The sequence below is a fragment of the Nicotiana tabacum genome, chromosome 2 (assembly GCF_000715075.1).
Source record: "Nicotiana tabacum cultivar K326 chromosome 2, ASM71507v2, whole genome shotgun sequence".
Taxonomy (NCBI): Eukaryota; Viridiplantae; Streptophyta; class Magnoliopsida; order Solanales; family Solanaceae; genus Nicotiana; species Nicotiana tabacum.
In genome coordinates, this window is record NC_134081.1 from 36,103,875 (window position 1) to 36,122,912 (window position 19,038).

Below are 19,038 nucleotides of genomic sequence, written 5' to 3' on the forward strand. Positions count from 1 at the left end.
GAAGAGTTGACCAAGTTTGACTTTTGACGTATTTGACCTTGCATCATAGTTTTTATGGTTCTGGCAGGTCTGGCTGATGATTTTGGGCTTGGGTGTATGTTCGAATTTGCATTTGGATGTTCCTAGAAGGTTTTGGCTCTAATTGGCAAAGATTGTCAATTTAAAAGTTTGGAAAGTTCATAAGTTTGACCGAGAGTTAACTCTCATAATAACGGGCCCGGATTGTTGTTTCGGGAGTTAAACTAGGTTCGTTATGTTATTTGAACTTGTGTGCAAAATTTGAGGTCATTCCGAGTTGATTTGATAAGGTTCGGCATGAGTTTTGGAAGTCGAAAGTTCAAACGTTCATTAAGTTTAATTTGAGGTATAATTCATGATTTTGATGTTGTTATGTGTGATTTGAGGCCTCGAGTAGGTCGGTGTTATATTTTGGGACTTGTTGATATGTTCGGACGGGGTCCCGAGGGACTCGGGTGAGTTTCGAACGGGTTTCGGACCATTTTAGGCCATGTTAGTTCTGCTGATTTCTGCTGGTTTCTGGTGCTTCTTTTCTTCTTCGAGTTCGCATCCCTATATTCGTGTTCGTGAAGTGTTAATGGTGATCTTCACCGTGTTCGCGTCCCTTCCTTCGCATTCGTGTAGTGTGAGCTGGGCTAGGCAGTTGATGATGGATTTCTCTTCGCGTTCGCGCTGGTGTCTCTGTGTTCGCGATGGTCTGGTAGTCGTGTTCTTCGTATTCACGAGGTCTATTCCGCAAATGCGTAGTGTTAATTGGGGCAATGTAGTTTGTGCATTGTGAACACGATGTTTCTTCCGCGTTCGTGAAGGGTACCCGTGTTCAGTGATTTTAAAATACTTTATTTCGAAGGTTTTGGTCATTTTATCAAATTTTGAATTATGAAGCTCGGATTTGGGCGATTTTGGAGAGGAATTTCACCAAATGGATTGGGGTAAGTATTTTATACTCTGATTTGATTATATTTCATTATTCTATCTTCAATTTTGGCATTTGATTGATGAATCTATTGGTTTTTGAACATCGATTCAGAGTCGGACTTGAGTAAAATTAGTATGGTTGGACTCGTAATTGAATAGATTTTCGGAATTTGTGAGTTTTGGAGGGTTCCGGGGTGCGAATTCGGGGTTGACCTTTTAGTTGACTTTGAGTATTTGATTAAAGATTCGACCTTTATCGATTGAGTTTGATTCTTATGGCATTAATTGATGATTTTGAGTTGCTTTTGGCTAGTTTCGAGCCGCTCGGAGGATGATTTGAGCGGATGGCGCTTCTAGTGTATCGATTTGGCTTGTTTGAGGTAAGTGTCTTGCCTAACTTTGTTGAGAAAATTTTTCCTACTAATTGCCATTGTTTGCTACATGCGGGGCGGGGGGCGATGCATATACGAGGTGATGAGCGTATATACATATGCCAGGGTTTTTCATGCTCGGGAGGGAGAATTTTATGCTTTCTTTGATAAACTTGGTAATTCTTTGACTTATGCTTTATTTAATTCTATGACTAATAAACTTAATTAACTGTGCTAGAAATCATGTTAGAACATATGACATCTTAAAAAGGATGTAATGTGTTAATTTCAGAATGCTTTCATACTTAATGATCGTAGCATCATGAACACTCATTTATACATGTTATGGTCTTCCTACCTGAGTTTCTTTATCCGTTATATGTGTGAGGATTGGGGCCTTAGGGTTATGTTTGGCACGGGGGTTATTTCTGTGCGGTTGATATGTGTTTACCCTCAAAATCGGATAACAATTAAATTTATTAGTGGTTTAAAGGATATGCAGATTAATTTGATACCGAACGATAAATTTGATAGCAATTGAAATAAATAATGATAAATTAACCGCAGACCACACGAATTGGATAATTTCAGCCTAGGAAAGCTAGTCACCCTCGAGCTGAATGTACTCTAATCGACACCAAGACACCAAAGAATAAGAACTTAAAGAATAGCGGTAATATATTGCTTATGAGTGTATGTTACAATGCCCCTCATGAATTGTTAGGCCCCCTTTATATATAAGAGGAGTTCTACTTTTAGGGTATTATTCTATTGTTCTATAAAAGGTAAAAAGTCATTGATTTGCTGACTGTAGGTCCCCCTTTTTTGGTATGTTCCGTAATTTCCGCCGTAATGTCTGGTTAATTGCGGGAATTTCGAACTCTTGTCGGATAAGTTAACAATATTTTCCTTGAGATCGTTATAACCGGGACCGGTTATGACCTCGGTAAACTCGAAGGCCAGTCTGGTGGTTCCGGTGGCTAATTCGGCAAGGCATAAGTCGATCTCTGGGATTTTATCATCATTTCTCGATCCCGGCCTATTGTGTTGGATGCTCAGTCAAATTCCGAGTTCGATTTTACCCGTATACAGATAGTCTCCTCATTTTTTCGGAGAGTAAAATGACGAGAAACGATATGAGCTCTTCATTCTCACTTCGATAAATCATGACATAAGCGACAAAAATCATGACGTAAGCGACAAGAATAGTTGAAACGTCCCGTCGGTCCAGTTTTTAAGGTATTAAATGCTTGTTAGTTGCTGGTCGGCCATTCCCAGATGCGAACCGTCGTTTGGAAAACTAAAAATACCCCCTCATCTCTTTGTGAACAACTAATTTTTTATAACACCCAAATTCAATACTATTTTAGTGTAAATATATCTTTTAGGTCTAATCTAAATATTTTAAAATTTTATCTTACTCTTAATAGATTTTATTTGAAAAAAAAAATTTAAAAAAAATAATTATTACAACAAAAAAATATATTCACATACTTATAGAATATATTTCATTTCTATTTGTAAAGAGAAAAAGAAAATTTTACAAAAAAATATTTAGTTTCTTTAATTAGTATTTTAATAAGTAAGCTATGGTATTTTTAGTATTATTTAAATTATATGTAAATATTTTGTTTAGTTTATTTATATTTTTTCTTTGTCTAAAAGAAGTGGGTTAACATTTTTATTTATGTATTTTACCTTACCTTTTTTCAAATAAATAAATAAATAAAAGTAATAAGATAATATTAAAATAAAAATTTGTGCTAAACTATCAACCATTATCCCCTAACAACTCCCTTTCCATCACGTCACTTTATACAAACGACTCTCTCACAATTTACTTCTACTCCCTCACGTCATATGCACACACATAGTACACGATCTTCATAATTCCCCATTCAATTATCCATCACATAGTTAAAAACACATTAATGTATAAATAAAAGGACTACTGACGGACACAGAGGGAGGAGGAGAACGAGAAAAAGGAAAAGAGGGAATTGGGTAAGAAAGAAAGAAAGAGAGGTGAGAAAATGTTTAAGAGAAAGTTTGCTAATTTGAGTCTTTCATCAGTCGTAGGAAAAAAGAAAAAAAATCATAAATAGAGTTAGTAATGATATCTGAAGACATGATGGAGCTCTGGGTTTGAGTTTTAGTGAAAGTTTCTTTCGAGTTCCGCTTGCCTTGAGATTAACCGGGGAGAGTTTTGCTCGTAATTTTTCTGTTCGCGGTTCGCTGTTGCTGTTCAAATTCGACATTGGATATTATTATATTCATCGAGTTTTTTTATTATTAAGGAAAAAACTTGCTTTAAAGGTCAGCATCCTTACTAAAATTTTATTATTGTTATGTATGATGGAACATATGAAGATTAGTTTAATTCAAGTTTAATTCTTCTTTTTTTTCTTTTCTGTACTCTTTTATCTTGGAGTGGAATCTTCTTCTTTATAATGGTTTACATGTTTATTGGGATGTAAAAAAAAAGTACTAATTTTAAATTTTAATAGTATCCCTAGTTTAAATCTTTAGATATTTGTCTTAATGAAGAAAGTTCATGTGTCTAAGTGATTTATAAGACTATTTGATGTTGGCTTAAATTATGTGGTATATTGCAGAACCTTTAAATAATAATAAAAGTATTTGGTTAGTTCCATTCGTGATATTTGAGTTTGAAGGAAAGTTTATGAGGCTGGACATCGATTGGTTTCTTTGGATTAGCGGATACTTGGGCAGTGTCTCCGCCATATTTTCTTTCATAGACTAGCTAACTCATTACATTTTTTTACACCTTATATCTAAAAAAAAATAACGATTGGCAATGTATTTGGAATTGCTAGGTTCACTAAAAGTTTATTGGCCTTAAAATTATTTTTTCAAAGTTTTCTTGTAGAGTCAACTTTCAGAAATGGGATTGACGTAATATTTAATTTTTATGTCACTAACTGTTATGATTTATGGATATTCAAATTGTTCTATTTAGTTTCATAGTTTAGTTACTTTTATGTCATGTGCATATGTTTAGGAAAATTCACGTAACTATTGTCAAGATATTTGATAAATGAAGTTATTTGTTTTGTATTTCTGAATTGAGCGACTTGTTCTTAAATAATTACTTCTTAACTTTTGTTTTAATTACTATATTTATTTGTACGTTTTCTGTTATGGTTCACGTGAATTAATTGTTTGAGTTATTTCGTTCCATCCTATACTTTGTTATGAGTTTAGCAGGTGCTACGGGGAGCCTCTTAATTAATTAAAGTATTTCATAGTTAACCCAAAAAATAAAGTAATGGCTTGCCAGTTCGAATTGAAAAAACAAATATTGATAAGTGAGGAAGAGATGCGGGTTACGAATTAATTCAAAACCGTTGCAAGAAATAAAAAGAGTGAAAAAACATTGTGAGGGAGTGAGATGTGTTAGGAACTGATTCAAGATTAGTTGTGATAATTAAGTAATAATAATAATATAAGATATACAATTAAATATCTTGAATCTAAAAGAGACAAAATAATTGAGATACTCTAAAACGCTAGAAAAACTTTAGATGGACTTTAAATATTAGCCCATGTGTTCATATCTGAACCTTGGATTGATATGCTTAAGTAATAAAAAGATCATGTGCACATTCTCGCGTCTTGATACCTTTAAATTCAAAATAATTATGTTTTAACCATGTGTACATTCCGTACCTTAGATTAACATCTAACTTTAAAGAAATACCTTGTGTGTATATCGTATCTAGGTCCAAACAATTAATAAAATATAATAAATTAAGTGAAGTGGTAATAGACAAGCCATAACCAATAAAAATACAAGAATAACCAAAAATTGATTTAAGCTTTATATTAGTCAATAAAGCGACCGTGCTAGAACCACGGGACTCGAGGGGTGCCTTACACCTTTCTCTCGGTCAACAGAATTCCTTACTCAGTCTTCTATTTTTGTAGACCATAAATTAGGAGTCAAACCTTCCTTTTGATAAGGGATTCAAGATAAAAGATGACCTGGAACATCAAAACTCAATTCCAAGTGGCGACTCCAGATAATAAATAATCTCTTTTCAAAACGTCACTTCAATTGGAAAACTCTTCTGACTCAACCTCGTAATAAGGGTTAAGGGAAAAAAGAGATGTGACAGCTCTGGCGACTCTAGTGGATATACTAATAAGAATTCGAGCTTTGTATATTGATTCTTGTTTGGCTTTTATCATGTTTTGGATATTATTATGTTTGGAAGCCTAATGTGTTATTTGTCGCTTATTTACCGCTTTAACATTTATTTGAACTGTGATATAAACTGTATCCTCTATCGCACCCCTCTGAGTCTTCTGATAGGTAGTTATGTTGTGTTTGCCTACCAGCATCACAAAATTTCTTTCTTGAGATAAAGTCAGTTAGCCTACTAGCTTCTGGTGAAGGATTTAGTCACACATGTTTAGGTGGGAGAGCCGTTAGCTAGCCAGTGTTGTTCTACTACTGGTGACGCTTGACGCTCCTCGGCTCGGATTGTCCGCCCGGGTAAGTTAGGTCTAGATATCATCTCCTTTAGGATTTGAAAACTTAGAAGAACAAGCCACAAGCAACGGTTATCCCTAGTAGGCTACGTTTTATTTGCATCATGTGTTGGACTTAGTGGGACTCGGCACGGGGGCCGGGCCCTTCTAGGATAAGTACCAATTTTTTAGACCAACATGTTCATTTTTCTGTGCTATATGTAATACTATTTGGTAGGCTTTACTCAAATGTTGACCGGCTTTAGGATAGATTGATTGAATAGGGGAGAGAGAAAGAGAAAATTTCCTCAAAATTTTCATAAAGTACTCATTTTTTAAAATAAAATTTTGAAGGGTTCTAATGTGTAAAATCATAATTTTCAAAATAGTTTTTTTATTTATTTAAATCGAACTAAGCGGGTTTGATTCTTACCGGATGTGAGATACGTAGGCAACCTTCATCAGGTTCAACCCCATTTAAAAATATTTAAAAGAAAAACAAAAAAATGGTGTCTATGGACTATTTTTTTAAAAATAATAATAATAATAATAATAATAATAATAATAATAATAATAATAATAATAATAATAATAATAATAATAATAATATAGTCACTTTGTCAGTTTTATCTCTTTTAACCAGTTTTGCCCTTGCGTCCGGTCCTTTTGTCGAAATAGCCTTGAAACCTTCCTCGAAAATACGAAATGGGAGGCCAGTTTATTTTTTATTTTTATGTTCACTTGTTTTTACCAAAAATAGTCATTTTGAGCCTTTTTTTAATTTCATGATTATTTTACTAATTTAACCTTTTTTTTAGTCCCACAATTTGATTTTTATTTTTTATTTTTATAGAGTCAAAACCCGAAAAATCTGATTTTTTGTGTCAATAATATATTTGATTAAAGTCTAACCCCGTGTTTGGGTAAACAGGTACACTTTGAGTGGAGAAAGAGGTAAGTCTGAAAAGAGGCTCAGATCAGAAGGGATACCGGATTTTCTGATTGTCGATCAGATACCACAATTGTTGTGGGATTGGTGGAGAGATTTTAAGGAATATGAGTGAAACCAAATAAAGAAGTACTTGGGACATTTGGTTCACATGATGACGATCAAGCCTAGGAGGGATGTGATCGAAGCTTTGATTCCGCACTAGGATCCTGAAAATAATGTGTTCTGTTTTACCGACTGTGAAATGACTCCGACCTTGGAGGAAATCGCCCATTTCCAGGGGTGGGGCTGCAATCTTCACCGCCAAAGGCCCATAGTACCAAAAAATATGAATGAGGGTAAGTTTTTGAAGCTCTTGAACATAAATTACGGACAATTTAAAGGTTTAAGAGGCAAGTGGATTAAGTTGGGATTTTTGTTTCACTTGTATAACCTAGAATGCAATTTCAAAAGAAATATGGAAAAATTGAAATCAAAGAAAAATAAGGAAACATGGAAGGTTCATAGAAGGTTTACATTTATGGTTGCTTTTCTGGTGCGTGTAGTTTTTTCGGAAAGGGAAGGACGTATTGACATCCACTTGGCAGGTGTTGTTGAGGCTCTGACCTTAGAAGGGGATGATTATACTTTAGTCCCTATGATTCTTTCTTTTATTTTTCGTGCTTTAACTAGATATAAATTGGGCGTGCGAAACTTTGATGGCTGCAACATTTTGTTACAGATATGGGTTTTGGAGCATTTTTATTGTCATCCTACGATCACTGATTTTAGGGAGCTATGGCCCAATCATACTTATGATCACCAGAAAAGAATTGACGAATGTGACTTACGAGAAGGGATTGACGCCTGGAAAGAACTACTTCTTACTTTGTCTGCCAAACAGATCACATGGAACTACGATTGGTTTTCTTCTAAAGAAGTCATTTGTGAGTGTGCATACCATTCTTATTTGGTACTCATAGGATTGGATAGTGTTTAACCCTATTCTCCACTTCGGCTAATGCGCCAATTTGCACGACTACAGGAGGTGCCACCAACACGAGATATGAGCAAGTTCTATTATGATTTTGGTAAAGATCAGCCTCATGACGAAGAAAAAATTATGAAAATTTGGTATGCAAGTAAGGTCTCGGAGTTGAATGAGATGGTAGAAGACCGAGATCGTGGAGAGGTGATCCCTAAATATATTACCTGGTTTTATGATCCTTCGTCCTTTAGAGATATGCCTGAGGGGTCGAACAGGAGGAGAAATGATCAAAGAACTATAGAACGGTTGAAAGAGGAATTGGAGCATGCTCAGATGACCATAACCAAACAACAAGCCCAACAACAAGCCGGAGTCGCTCAGATTCATTTAAATATTGAGAAAGATTATCAATCTGCCTTACGGGTCATGGATAAAGATCTAAAGCACGCTAAAAATGAGACAGCCCGCTTAGAAGAAGAACTGGCAAACACGATTGGTTTAGTCAGAAGAGTTGAGGCAAACAAAAATGTTGAAATACATAAGTTGCAAGAAGACTTGAGTATCATTGAAGAGGATGCGCACCAGCAACAATTGGAGTTTGATCAGCAGAAAGAGCAGTGTGAAAGAGAAAGGGCCCATTGGATACGCTCAAAGGGTCAGCTTCATGCACAATTAGAAGAAATAAAAAGGCAGAAGAAGGATCATCAACATGCAGATTTTGAGGCAGAGCGGCGTCAGTGGATGATAGAGAGAGGTGTGCTAAACCGTCGTATTGAAGAGTATGAGAGACGGGAGGCTCAGATGGGACACGCCCTCAACACTACCCAGATGTGGTTGCAGAATTGTCACGTGAATATAGGGCAAGCCAGAGAGCAAGTACTTTGATTGGCAGAGAAAGTAACATATGTTCATGATGATCATCGTCATCTAAACAATGAGAAAGTTGGTCAACAGGCACGTGCCCTCGTTCCACAGTTGTCGACGGTGTTTCAGAATTTGTACGAGACTTTGGGGGGAGAGTGGAGGCCAAGAGATGCAGATCATTGATGATATCAGTTTAAGCAAGAAGACCATTGAGGATTAAAGTTTTAGTATAGTCAATTAGCTTTTAGTTTCATTTTCGTTTGTTGCATTTTTTTTTTTATATTTGGAGTCTTTTATTCTTATCAAAGTTTGTTTCATTCCAGTCATGTTTATGTCTTTAGAGTCAGTAGAGTCAGCTTTTATATATTTCCTTTTCTCTCATTGTATATAAAATTTTTTGATTGAAAATGAATGAAAAACATTTTAGTTTGTTTTATTTTATTTTTATATTAAAAAATAATCATTATCTAAATTGTTATTATTTCCCCCCTGAACTACGTAATGGTCTGATTCATGCGGCGTCATGATACGTAGGCAATCCTCATCGAATGCGATCATAGCCAAAATTAATCTTAAAAAAAAAAAGAAAGAAAAACAATTGAGACAAAAAAAAAAGGGAAGAAAAAAAGAGAGTTAAATTCATGAGGAAATAAACCAATAAGCCGGGATGAAATAGGAAGCCTTCCAAGCTCATTTTAGAAATGAAAATGGCATTAGGTGCATGACATACAATGTGTGATTAATATCTGCAAAATGTGTAACTCTAACACGTTTGTTGTTTGTCATTTTAAAGATAAAGTTAAACAGAGGAGGTTGGTTTGTGGTTTAAACTGGCGACTCACCCTTACAACACGAGATCAAAAGAAAAAAGTAGAATGTCAAACAACAGTGAGAATGAGTCAAATAATGATGATGTCCATGGACAATTGATCGAATAAGGTACTGGACTGGTTGAAGAAGTAAGAGTGTTGAAACAACAATTGGCAGAGATATACTAAGCTTGGGTGAATAGACATGCACCGCCCCCACTACCCATAGGGCCTTCGGATAATCTTCATAATGTGTCAGTTGTAAATCAAGTGCCCATCTCCATAACAAGTAACCTATTGTACCAACCTGGATTCAGTCCGAGCATTAACCTTCCCACTATCCCCAGTACCTCCATTCCACATCCTCCAACCGTACCCCTCAGAAATGACCCACCTACTGTACCCATTGTCCATACTTTCACTGTTCCTCAACCGCCTCTCGCTCAAAAGCTCAACAATGATCCACAACTGAATGCTCATGATGCCCAACATTACTCTCCAGAACTGACTTTCAAGGTTCCAGATTCATACAAGCATACTCCTCAGAACATGTTCCCAATTGAGATCGAAAAGCCCGACAAGAATATGGAACAAGAGGAAATGACCAGAAAAATAAAGATCTTGGAACAAACCATGAGAAACATACAGGGTTTGGTAGGCCACAAGAGTGTTTCGTTTAATGATCTATGCATGTTCCCCCATGTTCATTTGCCATCCGGCTTCAAGACCCCTAAATTTGACAAGTATGATGGGCATGGTGATCCCGTTGCCCATTTAAAGAGGTATTGTAACCAATTGAGGGGAGCAGGAGGCAAAGAATAATTACTCATCGCTTATTTTGGGGAAAGTTTAACAGGAATTGCTTCAAAATGGCTCATAGATCAAGACATCTTTCACTGGCATGTTTGGAACGACATGACTCAAGATTTTGTCCAACAGTTTCAGTACAATATTGATATAGTGCCAGACCTTTCCTCTCATCAACATAAAGAAGAAACCAACAGAAAGCTTCAGAGAATATGCAATCAAGTGGAGAGAGCAGGCTGCTAGGGTCAAACCACCAATGAAAGAGGCAGAAATGATTGACTATTTTCTCCAATCTCGGGATCCTGATTACCTCCATTACATGTTGGCTGCCATTGGTAAACCCTTCACTGAGGCGATTAAGATTGGTGAAATAGTTGAGAATGGTATGAAGTCGGGCAAAATTGTGAGTCAGGCAGCTCTTAAGGCAACCACACAAGCAATTCAAAGCGGGTCAGGCAGTTTCAGAAATCGAAAAAAGAAAGAGGAAGGATCCATGATGGCATCTGGGTTCGGGGGAGTTCAAAGAGGAATAGTTCCTTCTTATGTGCAATTCCAACAAGGACAATCCAATTCTCCTCAACATTACTATCCACCTCAGGGTCCCCGATACTCCGTTCCCTCACAACAATACACAGTGTTTAATGCTCAGGCTTATGCTAGGCCTCCCAATCACCAACAATGGCGGGCACCGATTCCACAAGGCTCCCATCAAATCCGATCGAATTTTTAGGCGCCATATAATCCTCGTACCCGAAAGGAATATATGAGAGAACAGGAGCCAAAGAAAGAGTTCACCCCAATTGGAGAATCATATACAAGCCTATTTCAAAAATTGATGCAGTTGCGGTTGATTGAACCTATCATGCCGCGTTATGTGAATCCAAATTCGAAAGGTTTTGACTCAAATGCAAAATGTGAGTATCACTCTAACACCCAAGGTCATAGTACCGAAAATTGTTGGACGTTAAAGAAAGCCATTGAAGATTTGATTGAAGCAAATGCAATTGTGGTGACAAACAATGAGGATACTCCTAATATCACAAACAATCCACTCCCAACTCATAATAATACACATTTTATTGGGATGATTTGTGATGATCGGGATTATAAGCAGTCTGGCAAGACAGAGATGGTTGTTGGAACCATAGGGAAAGGCCAAAAGTGATAGTAAGCCCACCGCAATTGGCACCGTTGATTGTGAAAGGTGCGAGTTCTAGCTTGAACTTGGCAGGTTTGGGAAAATCGATTCTCTATATCCCTGGAAGCACAAAAAGAGTTGAGGTTCAATTGGGTGGGCCCAAACTTTACATCCCTGGGGGCATTCAAAAGATCGTTCCGAATAATGGTTTGAGAAATATAATAGAGCCTGTCGTGATCCGACCTGTTGCACAACTCCCAGTGACAAACACGAAAGCTATTCCCTGGAATTATAACAAGACTGTCATGACATACAGAGGAAAAGAGATAGTTGAAGAAATATATGAAATGGGGGGCTTGACCCGCTCTGGAAGGTGCTACTCACCAGAGGAATTGAGAAAAGCTAAGCAAGCCAGGGAAAGTCACTTGCTAGTGAAAGAACCCGTTGTAGAAAAAGAAGCGGAGGAATTCCTTAAGAAGATGAAAATGCAAGATTACTCAATCATTGACCAACTAAGGAAAACCCCTGCTCAGATATCTTTGTTATCTCTGTTTTTGCACTCGGAAGATCATCGCTATGTATTGATCAAAACTCTGAACGAGGCATATGTCTCAGAAAAGACAATGGTGAATCAGCTAGAAAAAAATGGCTGAAAGATTCTTTGAAGTAAATAGAATTACTTTCAGCGATAATGATTTGCCTGAGGAAGGAGTTGGGCACAATAGAGCTTTGCATCTTATGGTCAAATATGAAGGGCACTACGTAAAATGAGTCATGATTGATGGAGGCTCAAGTGTAGATGTATACCCTCTTTCTACTCTACAACTGCTGAACATTGACACTAACAGAATTCGAACTAGTAATGTCAGCATCAGAGCTTTTGATGGTTCAAGAAGAGACACTATTGGGGAAATCGAACTCACCATGACAATCGGCCCAATTGATTTTAACATTGTCTTTCAAGTGTTGGGATATGGAGACTTCCTATAATTTTCTTCTGGGAAGGCCGTGGATCTATATGGTCAGAGCTGTACCATCCACCCTACATCAAATGGTCAAATTCGAGTATGACAAGAAAGAAATTGTTGTTCATGGGGAGGACGACTCATCCGTCTATAAAGACCCGTCCCTTCCATGTATCGAGGCCAAGGAAGGGTGTGAATCCATCATATATCAAGCTTTTGAGGTGATTGAGGTTGACCAAGTGGAAGAAGGAAAACCAATTATGCATCCTCGTCTTTCAGCCACATCCATGATGGTAGCTGCGCTGATGTTGAGGAACGACTATGAACCAGGAAAAGGATTAGGATCCTCTCTGCAGGGAATTATGAACCCTATTGCTCCTTTTTCGAAGAAAGATACCTTTCGCTTGGGTTTTAAACCAACATCAGCTGACATAGACAGAGCCAAGGCCCGCAAAAAGAATGGTTGGAATTTTTCCAAACTAATCCCTCACATTGCCTACTCTTTTGTCAAGCCACAATTTGAAGAAGTCCAAAATCCCTCTACTCAGGATGACATTGATGAAGTTTGCCAGGGTCTCAAGGAGATGTTCTATGAGATCAATATGGTTCAAGTTGGTGAGGGCCCTAGCCGTGCAAGTGTTCAGTTGATTGGTCCAGATACCTCGCTCAATAACTGGGAAGCAACTCTTCTTCCCATCACGAAGGAGTCTTGGTAGTCTGTTTTGTTGCTTTTTCTGTATTTGGATTATTTTAAGGGTTGTAATCCAGATATTTTAGTTTGATTGCTTTGCTTTGATGTTAACCCTTCTATCCTTTCAAATTCAATGAAATGAAGTTCCAGTTTCATAGTAAAATTATGTCTTTTCCTTTCCCTAATTTTTGTTAATTTCTTATCATTTTCAATTTTGTTAACACTGGCTTTAAAACATGACATGCATGCGGAATTCATGCTCAGATCTTAAAAAGCTGTCTAATCTCGAAATAATGAATCAAGAAGTTAAGTATGATGAAGATGAGGCTTTTAAGGAGATAAAAAGGGAATTGGATCAATTTGAGAACAAGCCTAAGCCTAACTTAAATGAAACTGAGGCAATTAACCTGGGAAGTCCTGAAGAAACCAGAGAAACAAAAATAAGCAATTATACTGAACAAAAGACGAGAGATGCCATAATTCAAATTTTGTTCGAGTACAGAGATGTATTTGCTTGGTTTTATGATGACATGCCGGGTTTGAGTGCCGATTATGTGGTTCATAAGCTTCACACATACCCTAATTTTCCACCAATCCAACAAAAATAAAGGAAGTTTAAGACAGACATGAGTGATAAGATTAAAGAGGAAATCACGAAGCAACTAAGTGCAAATGTGATCAGGGTCATCCGATGTACCACATGGTTAGCAAATGTTGTGCCAGTGCCAAAGAAGGATGGGAAAATCAGATTTTGTGTTGACTACAGAGATTTAAACAAAGCAAGTCCAAAGGACAACTTTCCCTTACCCAACATTCATATCCTTGTTGACAATTGTGCTAAACATGAGATCCAATCTTTTGTGGATTGTTATGCCGGGTATCACCAAATTCTGATGGATGAAGAAGATGCAGAAAAGACAGCCTTCACCACTCTATGGGGAACTTATTGTTATAGGGTCATGCCATTTGGTTTGAAGAATGCAGGGGCAACTTACATGAGAGCCATGACTACCATTTTCCATGATATGATGCACAAAGAGATTGAAGTGTATGTTGATGATTTGATCATTAAGTCCAGAACACAAGATGACCATGTGCAAGACTTGAAAAAGTTCTTTGAAAGGCTACAAAGGTACAATCTCAAACTCAATCCAGCCAAATGTGCATTTGGAGTTGTCACGACCCAAAATCCCGCCACAAGTGTCGTGATGGCACCTAGTCTCTAAGACTAGGTAAGCCGATTTTAATTACATTTTGAAGCCATTTTTTTTTGAATTAAATAAATAATCAAAACTGACAGCGGAACAAATATGAATATACAACCTCCCAAGACTGGTAGTACTGAGTCACGAACTCTAACTGAATACATGGAATGATCACGAGGACCGAATATACGATACTGTTTGATTAAAAATTAACAGTACAATGAAATAAAAAGACTCCAAGGGACTGCGACGACCAAGCAGCTCTACCTTGAATCCTTACGATCCCGCTTTAACTCTGCTCAAGTTCGATATCTCCAATACCTAGCTCTGCACAAAAATGTGCAGAAGTGTAGTATGAGTACACCACGGTCAGTACCCAGTAAGTATCAAGACTAACCTCAGTGGAGTAGAGACGAGGTACAGTCAAGACACTCACTAGTTTAATAGCTTGTGCAATATAACATACAAAATAATAGGAAACAGATAACAACAAGGGCAACATAAAACAACCAGTGATATGCACAACAAGACAACAAGAACACCATTAATAAATATAATTACACCCAATTAAATCAAGTCCTTCAAATAAGTGTCTTTCACATATAATTCTTCCAAATAACTCTCTTTCAATTATAATTTTATCAAATAATTATCTTTCAAATATAATTCTTTCAATAAATCTCTTCAAATATATTTTCCTCAAATAAATATCTTTCAAATACAATTCTTTCATGTAATACTTTCTAAATAAAAATCCTTCCAAATAAATATTTTGAATATAATTCTTTCAATTAAAAAGTCACCATGTGACATCTCGTTTCATAATCATACAACTACAGGTCTCAACCCATTTTCATATTTTTCATAAACACGGGTCTCAGCGCACTTTCATATTTCCACGGCACTTCGTGCCTATAATTAAATCATCATGCTTCCCCGACACCTCGTGCCCCCATTTCATATCACAACTGTACGGACAATTCACGTGCCAAATATCATTATTTACTCACGGCACCTCGTGCTCACATTTTATTTTATAATCTGCCTGGCAATAGCCACGGGCTCCCAATTTCAACATAAATCAGATTGTTATCAATTTACCAACAACAAATAAAATTGCACAAGGTATAAAAATAAACACAAGAAAATCACAACATCACATGAAAATCACTAACACCACAACTCCACATCATCACATATCGCCCCTGACAATATCCACCCTTATCGCTCATATGGCCACCCTTATCGCTCCGCCCAGACAATATCAATAGCCACCCTTATCGCTCCTATTGCCATCCTTATCGCTCCTATAGCCACCCTTATCGCTCCGCCCAGATAATATTCTAACAAATACAACAACAGTGAAATGCCACCCTTATACCCACATAATATCAACAGTGAAATGCCACCCTTATCTACCCAAAATAATAACTCACACAATACAATAATTTACACGAGAAATTATCACGGCAACATAATAAAATCAATTCATATCACAATTTGCCCAGTGGCCACAACCAAAGTTCCAAAGATACAACCAAATCAATTAATTTCACAACAAATAGTCGAAGGCTCCACACAATGTGTATATCACCACAAAAATAATCAACCGAGATAGAAATTATTCAACATAAAGCAAAGCCTTCATTTATCTAAATTTAGATAATTATATTAACACATCTTCTTAAGCTTGCTTAATTAATTATTTACAGAGAAAAAATCCATAATGAGATTAAATTCCAAGAAATATCAAACCAACAAACTCATGGAATTACATAAATATTCAAATAACAATCACATCAAATTATCATATAAAAACAAGTTCAACCAACAAGGATTTAGGCATGGCAACTAGATGATTAAATAAATGCCAACAATTATCCAATTTACTACACAATATGTCCAAGACTTAAACCCAATATATTTTGCACATATAAGCTCGAGTATGTACTTGTCATCTCGCGTACACGATTTTTCACATTTCACAAATGGCACATAAGACTCGATGCCTAAGGGGTAATTCCCCCACTCGAAGTTAGGCAAGATACTTACCTTTTTGAAGTTATGCTGCTATTCCAAAATCGCCTTCTTGCTTGAATTGACCTCCGAACCGCTCAAATCTATCCAAATTAATTATATAACTTCATTAAAATTCATCGAAAATAATTCCGGATAATAATACTCAACTTAAAAATTTATTCCAAAAAGTCAACAAAAGTCAACGCGGGGCTTGCCTCTCGGAACCCGACATAATTTTCATAAAATTCGAACACTCATTCCGATACGAGTTCAACCATATCAATTTTATCAAATTTCGATAACAACTCGACCTCCAAATCTTAAATTTTCGTTTTTGGAAGATTTTGAAAAAATCTTGATTTCTTCCATTTAAATCCGAAATAAATGATGAATATAACCATATAATCATGATGTATAATCACTTTCGGATATAGAACACTTACCCCAATCCATATGGTGAAAATCGCCTAAAGAATCGCTTCAATCCGAGCTCCATAGCTCCAAATATGTTAAAAATGACTGAAACCTCGAAATATAGCTACTGCCCAGGTATTTACTCTTCGCGATCGCGGAAAATGCTTCGCGATCACAAAGCACAAAATATTTCAGCCCCAAAATTGCTCTTCGCGATCGCGGAAAACCAATCGCGATCGTGAAGAATAAACTCCCCAACCTTTCCAGATAGCCTCTAGTATAATGGTCATAACGTTTTGTATAAAATTCCAAATTGCAAATGGTTTAACTTTCTGAAAACTAAACACCAAGGGCTATAACTTTCATTTGTTTCTCATCTCCCAATTCCTTATAGATTGCTAGATATAAGTTTTCAAAGTCAGTCTTGTGCAACAGAGATTTCCAAATTCTTCCCATACATTATATCATACAACCTATAATGTATCTACCATAACTTTTTTTCACAATTCCAAATGACAAATGGTTTACCTTTCTGAAAACTAGACAGCAAGGGCTACAACTTTCATTTTTGGATCATCTCCAAATTCCTTATAGATTGTGAGATATAAGCTTCCAAAGTCGGGTTAGTGCAACCGAGATTTTGTTCTACGCGATCGCAAAAGAGCTTCTGCGATCGCGATTCACAAGGCCCCAAACTGTTGTTTGCTCTTCGCGAACGCGACCAAATTTTCACGATCGCGATGCACACCTCTATAGGCAGAAACCAGCAATTAAAAATGGCCTAGAAATGGTCCGAAACTACCCCGAAACTCACCCGAGCCCCTCGGGACCTCAACTAAATATACCAACAAGTCCTAAAACATCATACAAACTTAGTCGAAGCCTCGAATCACATCAAACAACGCTAAAACCATGAATTGCACCTCAATTCAAGCCTAATGAACTTTGAACTTTCAAATTCTATATCTTGTGCCGAAATACATCAAATCAATCCAGAATGACTTCAAATTTTGCACACAAGTCATAAATGACATAACGAAGCTATTCCAATTTCTATAATCGGATTCCGACCTCGATATCAAAAAGTCAATCCCCCGGTCAAACTTTCCAAAAATTAAACTTTCGACATTTCAAGCTTAATTCCACTATGGACTTCCAAATAATTTTTCGGACATGCTCCTAAGTACAAAATCACCATACGGAGCTATTGGAATCATCAGAATTAAATTCCGAGGTCGTTTACACATAAGTCAATATCCGGTTAACTTTTCCAACTTAAGTTTTCAATTATGAGACTAAGTGTCTCATTTCACTCCGAAATCCTTTTGGACCCGAACCAACTAACTCGATAAGTCATAAATCAATTGTAAGGCATAAATTGAGCAGTAAAATGGGGAACAGGGTTATAATACTCAAAACGACCGGTCGGGTCGTTACAGGAGTTCCTTCTGGGAATCTTTTGGGTTTTATAGTTAGTCGAAGAGGCATTGAGTTAGATCCCTCCAAGATAAAGACATTTGAGAGCTGCCTCCCCCGAAAAACAAAACATAAGTCATGAGCTTACTCGGGAGGTTGAACTACATCAGCGGGTTCATCGCGCAACTTACAACCACATGTGAGCCCATTTTCAAGTTGTTGAAAAAGAACGTCGCTATCAAGTGGACAGATGAGTGCCAAGAAGATTTTGATAAGATCAAGGAATATTTGTCAAATCCCCATGTTTTGGTCCCGCCGGAACTTGGTAGGCCTCTGTTTTTATATCTGTTAGTAATGGATAGTTCCTTTGGTTGTGTTCTGAGTCAACATGATGCCACAAGCAAAAAAGGAACAAGCAATATATTATTTTAGCAAAAAGTTCACCACTTATGAGGCCAAATACACTCTTTTGGAAAGGACATGTTGCGCCTTAACCTGGGTTACCCAAAAGCTTAGGCATTATCTTTTGGCCTATACAACTTACCTCATATCCCGAATGGATCCCTTGAAGTACATCTTTCAGAAGCCGATGTCAACTGGCAGATTGGCAAAGTGGCAAATCTTGCTCACAGAATTTGATATTGTTTATGTCACTCGCACTGCCATGAAGGCACAAGCTTTGGATGCTCATCTGGTAGAAAACCTGGTTGATGATGAGTATGAATCTTTGAACACATATTTCCCAGATGAAGAGGTTAATTTAGTTGAAGAAGTAGTCCAAGATGACAGTCAAATTTGGAAGCTATACTTTGATGGGGCTGTCAACATCAAAGGCGTAGGGATTGGGGCAATTCTTGTATCACCTACTAGGCAACATTACCCTGCCACGACGCAACTTCGTTTCTTCTATACAAACAACACGACAGAATATGAAGCTTGCATCATGGGTCTGAACATGTCAATAAACCTAAATGTGCATGAACTGTTGGTGAT